The sequence below is a fragment of the Pteropus medius genome, unplaced genomic scaffold (genome assembly GCF_902729225.1).
Source record: "Pteropus medius unplaced genomic scaffold, Ma_sr-lr_union100, whole genome shotgun sequence".
Taxonomy (NCBI): domain Eukaryota; kingdom Metazoa; phylum Chordata; class Mammalia; order Chiroptera; family Pteropodidae; genus Pteropus; species Pteropus medius.
Genome location: NW_024342474.1, coordinates 9,784,266 through 9,796,065, shown reverse-complemented (window position 1 = coordinate 9,796,065; position 11,800 = coordinate 9,784,266). Strand labels below are relative to the sequence as shown.

General features: G+C 38.6%; 1 pseudogene; it reads right to left on the bottom strand.

Moving 5' to 3' along the window:
• Positions 1–4,893: 4,893 nt before the first annotated feature.
• Positions 4,894–5,012, bottom strand: LOC120605110 (uncharacterized; annotated as a pseudogene).
• Between the last annotated feature and the right edge of the window lie 6,788 nt (positions 5,013–11,800).

Genomic DNA, 11,800 nt, shown 5'->3' with positions numbered 1-11,800 from the left:
CTCCATGAGGCTACTTATTAACACTTAGGTTCAAGTGAAAACAGCATAACAATTCTAATGCAGCCTGCTCTTTTACAGGTCTTGAATAGGTAGTCTGGAGTCTCACTTCAAAATAGAGGAGTATTTAGAAACTATCATCTTGGGGCCTTATTCAAAAATGAGTCTGAAATAGTTCCATTTTAACATCCTGTTGTATATACAAAAACCTTTCTATACTTGGGAGACTCATGAATGTTTTGTCGTTGTTTCACTTTTTTAAAAAAATTGGCAGCAATGTATCTATTAGGAGCTTTGCTTTTAAATCTACAAGCTAGAGTCAAGCATAGAACGAAATGAGATAGCCAATGAAAAGTCCTTAGCATAGTGCGTGGCACATAGTAATTGCTAAATAAGTGCTAGTGTTTAGTATTACTATTATTAGATATCTTTTCACCTACATGAAGAAGAACTGAATTTGAGCATCTCAGTTGGGTTTAACACTTCAATAAAAATGTAAGATCCACTTAGCCCCTTTGATCTCTATGAACTTGATGAGTGTATACGAGGTAATCACTCTAGCACTAATTCTTTTCATTAATTACCAGTGAAAGCTGTTTCACTCTTCTTGGCCTGCCAATGGGGAAAATCTACTGATTAGTCTAAGGGTGAAGGATAATAAATAAATATATATATCCCTTAGGGCAGTGGTCTCCAACCTCCTGTTGTGCAGCCCAGTTCCTACAGGCCGCAGGACAGTAACAGTCTGTGGCCCAGGGATTGGAGACCTCTGCCTTAGAGAACAGTACCATCAGTACAACTGTCTAAATTCGAATGTAAATAGTAAATAGTTTTTAGAAAGGATCTTAGAAAGGATCCATTCACAGACCCTGTTCAAGTCCCCCTCCCCTCACCCTCAAGAAAGTGGAGTTTCATAATCTTTGCTCCAATAATCTTTTTCTTCATTTGAATCCTACAATGTTTCTCATGGTTTGTTTTTAAGTATGTTAGTTTTTAAAAATTGATGTGTAATTGATATATAATATTATATTAGTTTTAGGTGTACGACATAATGATTTGATATTTGTATGTATTGTAAAATGATCACCACAAATAGTCTAATTAACATTCATCACCATATAGTTACAAAATGTTTTTTCTTGTGATGAAGACATTTAAGATTAATTCTCTTAGCAACTTTTGAATATACAATACAGTATTATTAACTTACAGTCACCATGCTGTACGTTACATCCCCATGACATTTATTTTGTAACTAGAAGTTTGTACCTTTTAACCTCTTTCACCCATTTCACCTAATCCCATCTCTGGCAACCACAAAGCTATATGTATCTATGAACTTGGTTTTTCTTTGAACTTGGTTTTTTTCTCTGTATCTATGAACTTGGTTTTTCTTGTTTTTGTTGTTGCTTTTTAAAAATTCCACATATAGGTTAGATCATATGGTATTTTTTTCTGTCTGACCTATTTCATTTAGCGTAATGCCCTTGAGTTCCATCCATGTTGTCACAAATGGAAAGATTTCCTTCTTTTTGATGGCTGGATAATATTCCATTGTGTATGTGTGTGTGTGTGTGTGTGTATGTGTGTGTATGTATATATATATATCTTATATTGTATCTATCAAGTTATCCATCGATGGACACTTAGGTTGTTTCCGTATCTTGGCTATTATTAGTAATCTGTAATGAACATAGGATGCATATATCTATTCAAATTAGTGTTTACATTTTCTTCAGATAAATACCCAGAAGTGGAATTGCTGGATCATGTGGTAGTTCTATTTTTAATTTTTTGAGAAATCTTCATACTGTTTTCCATAGTAGCTACACCAATTTACATTCCTACCAACAATGCACGAGGGTTCCCTTTTCTCTACATCTTCACCAACATTTGTTATTTCTTGTTTTGTTTGTTTGTTTGTTTGATAATAGCTATTCTAACAGGTGTGAGGTGATATCTCACTGTGGTTTTGATTTGCATTTCCCTGGTGTTTAATCATGTTGAGCATCTTTTCATGGGCTTGTTGGCCACCCGTGTGTCTTCTTTGGAAAAACTGTTTATTTAGATCCTCTGCTTATTTTTTAATAGTATTGTTTGTTTGTTTGTTTGCTATTGTGTCGTATGAGTTCTTTGCATATTCTGAATATTAACCCCCTATCAGATATATGATTTGCAATTTTTTTCCTATTCAGTATGTTGCTTTTCATTTTGTTGATGATTTCCTTGGCTGTACAGAAGCTTTTTAGTTTGATGTAGTCCCACAGGTTTATTTTTGCCTTTGCTTTTGGAGTTAGATCCAAAAAAATCATCACCAAGACCAATGTCAAGTAGCTCACCACCTGTGTTTTCTTCTAGGAGTTTTATGATTTCAGGTCTTACATTCAAGTCTATAATCCACTTTCAATTACTTTTTGGGTATGGTATAAGATAGTGATACAGTTTCTTTGTTTGTTTGTTTGTTTGTTTATTGCTTGTGGCTGTCTGAATAGCATTTGAGTATGTTTGTTTTATATTATAACCAATGTACCTTGCTGTCATCATCAGAGTGCAAAATAAGAGTGTACTCTTTTACTTTTCAATTAACAACTCAAAGCCTCACCTATACGATAATGATTTTTATCTTGCAGAGTTTTTCCTTTATAAGCCAAAATCCCCAGGAGGTTATTCAATCTGATAGCTGTCTTGTTGCCTCATGGAAAACCTGCTTGGTGCACTGGAGTTCCACATCCTTTCTGACTATTGCTGAGGTTCCTGCAAAAAAAGGTGGTCCAATGGGATGGACATTCTGTAATGCATGTTGAGAAGTATTTAAGAACACGTATAACAAAGATGTTTTTACAAGTGCAACACACACACACACACACACACACACACACACACACACACACATCCAGAAAGCACTTTTCTGGCCAGAGCCTCCCTGTTTTGAAGGACTAGAGGCTGCCTGCTAGTACTCCTCTTTAAAGGGCGCAGGAAGGTAACAATGAAATAAAGAAGTGGGTCTGACTCCTCACATTATAGTTCTTTTTGGTAACACAGCTCTTTTAAGCTTACATGCACTTTGGCCTCTCCCCAAGGCCACCAACAATGGACACACACACAAAGTGGTTGGGAGAGGAGGGACTCTCTGAACCTAGCCACGTCAAGGTTGAATCATTTTCATGACAATTCAGATCCTGGGGAGAGAAAAAATGAACCACACTAAACCAAACTGACCTTTCCAGAGGTAAGCTTCATTCTTGAGGTCAAGTGCTCTCTCCTGCTTGGTGGCCTTGAACAGGAACCAGTTTAATCTACTAGAGATGTTTTACTAACATTACGGAAGGGGTTTGGCACCCTTATCCCTCTCCTTCAGATCTCCTTGACACTTGTATCAGTTTGCTCATTTCTTCCTAGCAACATCTGGAGTCCCTTAAAAGGGACCAAGCCAGTACAGCTTCCCCAGACAAAGATCTGTGCAAGGCAAGTGGATATAGCCCCATCTAGAAAGAGAAATAATACTCATTAAAATAGTATCCATTGTTTATGTTTGCATAAACATAGTTTCACTTAAAGGAGGCGAGGAAAGGAAAATTAATGGTGTCCTACATTGGGCATCTTGCTACACAAGATGTGATTACAACACCTAAAAATTTCAAAATGTGTGATAATTTATGTCAATATTGGGGAGATCTAAACTCTGAAGTAGACTTACTGCTACCAACCGGAGTTAGATATCAAAGAAGTTAGCTGGAGAACAAATCCTCAAGGTTGTCTGTGCTGAATGAGCTGGAAAAAAAATAAGCAAGCTGCATCATTTTAAGGGCTGACTAACCTCAAAACAGATCTGGAACTGCTTCATACAGCACACACCACATGCAATAATTTGGTGGTAGTTCACAAGCAGTGACTATTATGGGTGGTAATACCTCTCTCATTAGTTGCGAGAAATTCCTGACCTGGATGCTGTATGTACTGAGTCATCTGGCATCCTCCACAATCCACACCTCCCACTGCTGGCTGCACAAATATGTATATGTGGTTTCAGGAGGTGATTTAAATAATTTGTTTCTGAAAGATGCTTTGTACCACACATAGGAAAAAAAATCCATCAACACACTTAAAGCTGACCATTTAATTCTTCTGCATGGAATAAAACAATTTTGTCTGTTGATTTCTTCTTTACTTGGTAGTGAAGGAGTGACAGAGAAATTGGCTAAGGTATATACTATTCGCCTTTCAGATTATTTTTGATACATAGTCTTGTCTTAAATGGATGGAACATGGCAGCAATATAAAATTTTAAACTGTTTGAAAAACACAAGGTCAGAAGCACAAGAAAAAGCCTAAATTTTCCAATTGGAGTCTGGCTCCAATAGAGGTTTACAAAATATCAAAGGTGACAAAGCTTCAAATTGCAAGACAAATTTTGGCTTCCCTGATTAAAAATTGCTAATATTTGTGTCTCGCCACATTTTCTACTCTTTTGTATCCTTCACTATTTTCTATGTGTAAAACTCCAAACTCCTTCACCTGAAATACAAAGACCTTGAAAATCCAGCCCTAATCCTCTATCTAGCTTTACATCCCACCCTGCACTCCCTAAAATCTACACTCTAGTCTCATAGGAATGCCCACAATTCCCTGTATATAATGTATAACATAACATAGTCTATACTGTTCACAAGATTTTTTTTTTTTATCCAAGAGGCTCTTCCTACCTTCTCAACCTGAAAATAATCTTAGCTCAAAGGCCACCTCCTAAGGAAGTCTTTTTTTTTTTTTAATTATTTTTATTAGTTAGTTAGTTAGTTAGTTAGTTAGTTAGTTAGTTTTTAGGTGAGGCAACCCTTGGTTGACCTCACAGATTGCAAGGACCTTGTCAACTTACGATCTCTTATTTTTTATTTTTTAAACCTACGGCACCTGGTCTTCCCAGGTGGTCTCCCATCAGAGTACTAACCAGGCCCGACCCTGCTTAGCTTCCAAGATCAGACAGGATCAGACTTGTTCAGGGTGCATTGGCTATAGACTAAGGAAGTCTTTAAAAATGGTCATTCCCTCCTCTGTTCTCCTATAACACTTAGCGCTTAATTAAACTATTCTATTTTATCACACAGTATTGTGATTATTTGTTTACTCATCTTTCTCCTCTGTTAGACTTGAGCTCCTTCAAGGAAAGGACAATATATCATTCCCTACATCTGCCCTGGGCCCAATAATGCTTGGCACGAGGTATCTACTCAACAAATATATGTTCATTGATGTTGGCTATTTAGAACTTGCTTAACAATCCCCTTTTCCTGACCTAGAAGCAAAGCACCCAATACCAGGCATAGCCTGGCTGAGTTCTGAGACCAACCCTGTAGTTGCCCAGGAAGGTATGAAGATAACCGTGCTCAGGTGATAAGAGAATCAAACAGATGTTGATGTTCAATCTGCCCTGAACTAATGACCCAGTTATGGATCCTGGGCTTTGGTCTTGGGAACATGCTTTCAACTCATCACTAGATCTGCACTTTACTCTGAGTGTCCAAATTTCTGTTTGGAAAACATGCTGCCCCAAGGACTACCCAAAGTGAGGTTTCCCCCTCTCTCAATGCAATACAAATTAGAAAACATTGAGAAGCTGAACAAAAATATTTCACCCTTAATGCCCTACAAAGCACCATGCTAGGAGCACCCATACCTGATTGCTTCTAGTGCTTGACTTGAAGTGAAGTTCTTCAAGCATCTAAACCATTCTAGCAATTGAGGGCTTTTCTTAGAGACACAGGTAAAGGGTAGTAATGTAGGGGGATCGTGGTGGTTCTAAATCATTGCTGCAAATGTGTTGACACTCCTCCTATCTGGAAATGGCATCTAGGTCCTCACTCCTTGACTCTGCGTCATGTGACTATTTGGCCAATAGAGTAAGGTGGAATGACTTATATGCAGTGTCGCTGCATGACTTTTGAGGCTAGATCATAAAAGGTCACAGGAGACATTGAATTTCTATAGCATTATTGAGGATACTGATAAGCACATTTTTCTTAAATTTTCATAGAAACTTAAAAAGCAAGCAAATATAATTTCTAAAATTAAAGGGGGTTATTGCCAGGGGATTTGCAGTATTTCTCTGGGAATGGTTACAAAGATTTGTGTGCTTACTTAAATATAACAGACTCATCACAGTGTGTGTTAATCTCATCTGCTTCCCTAGAAAAGGAAAACATTACAGGAGACTGTCAACAGGTCTCAGATTCCATGAAAGGGATTTTTCTCTGTATCTTTCATAATATAAGCTCCAAATCTAGTTCCTCCAAGATTTGCATAGTACCTAATCTATATCTCTAGTAGTGCTTACCTCTTTCTACTTTGCATTTTAGATAATTAAGTTTATTTCTACAGTGGTCAAAGTTTAACTGCAAAGACAGAATGTAGTTTAAGCAGGAAGAAATTTATTGCATATTAAATGACTTGCCTAATGGTGGGGAGAACTAACAAAACAGAATCTAGATTGAACCACACAGCAGAGCCAAGCCATTAAGTTTGCTGCTCTCTTCTCTGTGATCAAAAAGCCACTCTCCTTGAATTGTATCACCACTGCCGTGGTGGGAAGCCACCACGATCAGGAAGTCGCCATGACTTGGTGATTGTCACAGCCGTAGAACCACACCATCTTGGCTGCAACCTGCCCCAGCAGAATAGATGCCCTGGACCTCATCTCTGAACACTCGTAACCAACAACTCAGTGACCATGGTCGCGAGCAGAGAGAACAGGAGATGTTATAGCTTCTAGTTTGCTTCTGCTGTCTTAATTTCCCTCAAGTGCATGTGAGTGGTTGAACCTGAGTCATATCTAGAACCTAGCGGCAATTGAATCTGAGAAATGCGGTTTTTGCTTTTGTTTTTACTTTTTAGTTTTTCCAGGCTTTCCAGTATTAAAAAACACACTTGAAAGAAAGTGGGATAGATGTTGAATGCCAATCAACAGGATCATCATAAGGTATTATCTCTTCTACTACAAGCAATTTGGATCTAACTTTATGTCCTGTTCCCCAAAACACCTAGCAACCTCTAGGTAGTCGATTGTTTGGGATAAGAAAAGGGGAAATTAATGAAAAAAAGAAGAAGGAAGAGTCCTGAAAACCTATATGCCTCTCGCAAGTCCCCACCAGGAAATGGAGTCCTCGAGGGCACAATAATATGATATTCATCTTAAAACTGCCTGTCAGATATTCTTCGTTTTCCCTGCCTGCTCTCAGATCTACTTTTTATTCACCTTTAACTCACTTTGTGCCCTAGGAGGCTGATCTCTACAGATGGCTTCACGTGGCTTCCTGTGCCCTCTGATCTCTGGTTGGTTTCAGCCAATGAGAGGCACCAGCAAAAGATTAGATGGCAAGGAGAGAGAAATCAGGTTATTTATTCCCTTGGTTCCTTCTGTACCAGACTGGTTCAGCTTCACCTGTCAGGTGGCCCCAATCCACTAGCTTACAGCTCTCACTGGGGTCTGGTAGCTGTTTCTTCTCTTGCCCCTTCAGGATGGGTAGTTTAAATGGCTTCTTACTCTACGCTTCTCACAGAGTGCATTACTACCCTTCACCTTTGCAAGGGTACTGGTTAGTGAGGGTGCCATTTGTTAGCTGCCAGCACATAGACTTCAGTGTGATCGTTAGAGTTTCCAGAGACTGTCAGCCTCCATGCCCTTACCCCTCGTCACAGCACCATACTTTCCACATCCTACGTTCCACTTACCTGGTCAGATTTTCATCCTGTGGCCGAAGCTGCATCTGCTTCCTCCGGATTGGTGCCCATGGCACATGAAGCAGCTGTGGCTCTACATAAATTGTCTTGAGGTGGAGAGAGCTGGGTCTGTTAGGATAATAACTGCCATTGTTTGGATTTAGCCGCTCAATTTCAGTTCCTCACCTGTAAAGAGGAAAATAGCAACACCTGTCAGGATTGGTGCAAGTATTAAGTAAGGTTATATATGTAAAATGGCAAGTAAGCTGTAGATAGTTTTACAAATATTAGCCATTACATAAGCATTTCCGAAGCTTGATACTCTTTCCATTCATTTTTATTATTACATGTTCCCTTCTGCTAATTAATTTTCTGATCAGTAGCAAATCAGTATCTTAACTAGTACTATAATCCTGGTGGTCTAAATCTTTGTCCCAGAAAGAGAGGAATGGGGGTGGGGGCGGGGCGGGAGTGGGGGGCGAGACAAAGCAGAGGCAGAATATAACAAGTCATTTTCACTCCTAAATAGAGAACACTACCCCAGGGGCCTTGTAATTTCTCACTTATTAACTTGGGATGGAGAATTGGCAGAAAAAGTCATTCCTGAGGTTTGCGTCTGTGGACCATCAACAGAGACTTTGCTTTGGGCTGAAATAGACAGTTTAGAGTAATTGTGATAGAATGAAACCAGAGTGAAGTGTGGGCTATCTGCTGATTTCTACAGCACTTTGAGTCCCATTTGTTCCAGATCTCCTCCAGACCTCAGACAGATTTTAGGATTTTAGCTGAAAGAGTGGCTGGGACAGCTGGACAGCCTGGCAGAGTTTTAATAGGTTTTGAATCCTGACTTTCTATTTTACCAGACAAAGAAGCCTTTAAAATATTTGGAGGGCTCTAATTACAAGCAATAATGGAAGACCTCTTAAAGAAGTCAAGCTTCATATAATTATAAAAGATTAAAGTTTTTAAAGAATTTACAGGTTTAAAGAGAATGGTTTAATTGTGTTGGAAAGATTAAACTTTGGTTATAAGATCCAGGTAAAATTCATCAAAATTTTCCAGGAGACTATTTGAGAAAAGGTCTATACAATGAACTATTCTAATATAATAAAATATCTCAAATCTAAACTCAGTCATATTTAAGCCCCAATGCAAGTCACATCTTGACTAAAAACAATGACATCATTCCATTACGATAAAAATTTAGACCTCAGTGCCTAAACCTTCAGTTTTAAGAGAACAATGCAAGAGGTATCTGTTCCCTGACACAGCTATTTAGGGTATATAAATACATCTTCCCTGTAGGGAAGATGGTCAAAATACTTAATAATTGGTATACCTCAAGCACCAACCAAGTGAGCTGACCCCACCAAGGTCTGCCTTATGACTGAACCAGTAGGTCCCACTGAATACGGGCTCCATTTATATCCCATGCACCAGCTCTTATCACTTGCAACAAAACGGTCTACCATTCCGAGCATTCCACACTTTCCAAAATTAAACCCAAATATCTTAGGATTGTTTTATTCTTTGCTGTCTACCTTCTCCATTTCATTTCCAAAGGCAACTTGCAACTTCTTGGCAACTCACAAGGTGGTCTCCCCAAGCTAGCAGAGCACAGCTCCTCATAAGAGATATTGTTTTGAAGCAGGCAGCTGGATTTAGTGAGTCATTGCTCCCATTTTTTGATGCATGTTGCTGTCTCCACCTTTGAGAGGGTGCCAGGGGGCAGGGGGCAGGGGCAGGGGGCAGCTGAGCAGGAATAGGCCTGTTGAGATGTCACTCACCACCACAAACCTGGTCACACTGGCTTCTATCCTAATCAGCCCAATGAAAAAGGAAAAACAGAGTTCCAGTCACCAGAGAGTTGGCCGGTCATCAGCAGTAGAGTTTTGGTTTTGGTTTTTTAACTTGAGTAGCTCTTTCTTTAAGCTACTCAAGTTGTCTGGGCTTTCATGCTCTCTGCAGTTAGCTTTATTTGCAGTTACCATATTGGATTGAAATCATCTTACATGTCTGCCTTTGCGGCTCTGTCTCTTTAAGCGCGCGAGGCTTGTTTCCTTCTCTGTGTCCTCAAAACGTAATCCAGTGCCAGGCACACCTGCCACGTGCTCAAAAAGGGTTTGTTGACCTGAACAGAAATGGTTTTAGAAAGAAGTGAAGATAAAAATTGAACTGTATTGGAACAGCGCTCTCTCTGGATCCACTTTGTGGTTAATCCAACATAAGAAAATGGTTATTAATTAATATATATTATATTACTTAATGTTTTACAATTATGTATTTCCAGTCTAAGAATTTTAGTATCCCATGAGAATGAATTTGACATCCATGGACAGAAGCTCTCAAAACATACTTTTAGTATTATATATAAGCATAAGCATGAATTAAAATTAAACAAGTATAGAGAAAATAGCCTTTAAATTGAAAGAGAAATTAGAATTCTCTTTTTAGAAATTATCCATAAAACAGGAAAATAATCAGTTTATCAAGTCTTTTTTTTTAATGATCCCAGATTAAAGTTTTTCACAAATGAAAGTTATATTACCATAGTTTTAAATAGAGATGTGAAAAATAAGAAACAATGTTCTCTTTATTTAAAAAAATCTTTTATTAATTTCTTATTTATTTTAAAAGGAATACACACTCATTGATGAAGGTTGGAAAAATATAGGAAAAAGTTAAGAAAAAAAATCATAATCTACAAACCCTTTAGGAGGCGGAAGGTAAATACAGGTAAAGAAAGTTAATATTTGGTGGCAAAAGAAAATTTAACTTTGGGTGGTAAACACACAATGGAATATACATATGACATATTATTGAACTGTACACTTGAAACCTATTTGACTTTATTAATATATGTCACCCCAATAATTTTAATTTAAAAAATCTATGAGCCCATAAAGAATCATTGTAAATAATTAGATTTTTTTTTTTTTAGTCTTATTCCTAAGCATATACATATTTCTTACATGGCTGAGATTGTATTATTTATGTGGTTTCATATCAGGCTCTTTTCTATTTAATGTCATAGCTTAAACCTCACTAAAAAAATAAAATGGTGATACTGCTGTACTCTTGGTCAGGACCCTCTGGCCTTGCCTTTTTCATATTGGTGAGTGACAGGCTGAATGTTTTGTCCTTGTCAGCAATGCCCTACCCTGGGTAGAGATTGGCTGGGTAGCAGTACAATCTCTATTTTTGCACACCTGGGCCCTATTTTTATTAATCTGGTTTTCTTTCAAAACCCCTGACCAAATCTTGAACTTTATGAGAGGTAAGAGAAGGACCCAGAGAAAAGTAACAAATATGATTAAAGGGACATCTGATGAAAGACTAAACAAGGATTGCTTTCTATGAATACAGAGAATAGTGACTTCCAGCAGAACTAGTGAATTATGTTTAAACTGACCTTCAGTATTATGCAGGGCATCTACCACGGCCGCTCATCCTCCCCTCTCAGCTTCTCTACCTGCTCTGTTTCCTGGGAGGCTGGCTCCATGCATTGCTCCCCAGGCTTTCTTGTCCCCTGATTTCCAGTTGGGTTTGGTCAATGTGGAGCCCAGATGAAAGGTGGGAAGAAAGGAGAGTGACCTTGCTGTAATCATCCCCTACCTCCCTCCTCATGGAGTCACTGCAAGACGGCACAGCTCCTGCCAATTGCCCCTTTCCCTGTGGCTCTCCTGTCTCTGGCTTCTGATAAGCAGACCCTCGCTTCATCCCTTCAGGCCTGAGCTGAGGGATGGGGGATAACAGTGCTCCACTGTTACTGATTCTGGGGCACTGCAGTACCCCTTGAGGTTTCCCTATAGAGTGCTCTTTTAAAAAAGTCATCTTACATCCAAATGGGAAAATATATTTGCAAGCAATGCCTCCGATAAGGGCCTAATATCCAAAATATACAAAGAACTCATATGACTCAATAACAACAAAAAAACAATCAATCCAATCAAAAAATGGGCAGAGGACCTGAATAGACACTTCTCCCTAGAAGACATACAAATGGCCAACAAATAAATGAAAAGATGCTCGACATCGCTAGCTATTAGGGAAATGAAAATCAAAACCACAATAAGATACAATCACATACACG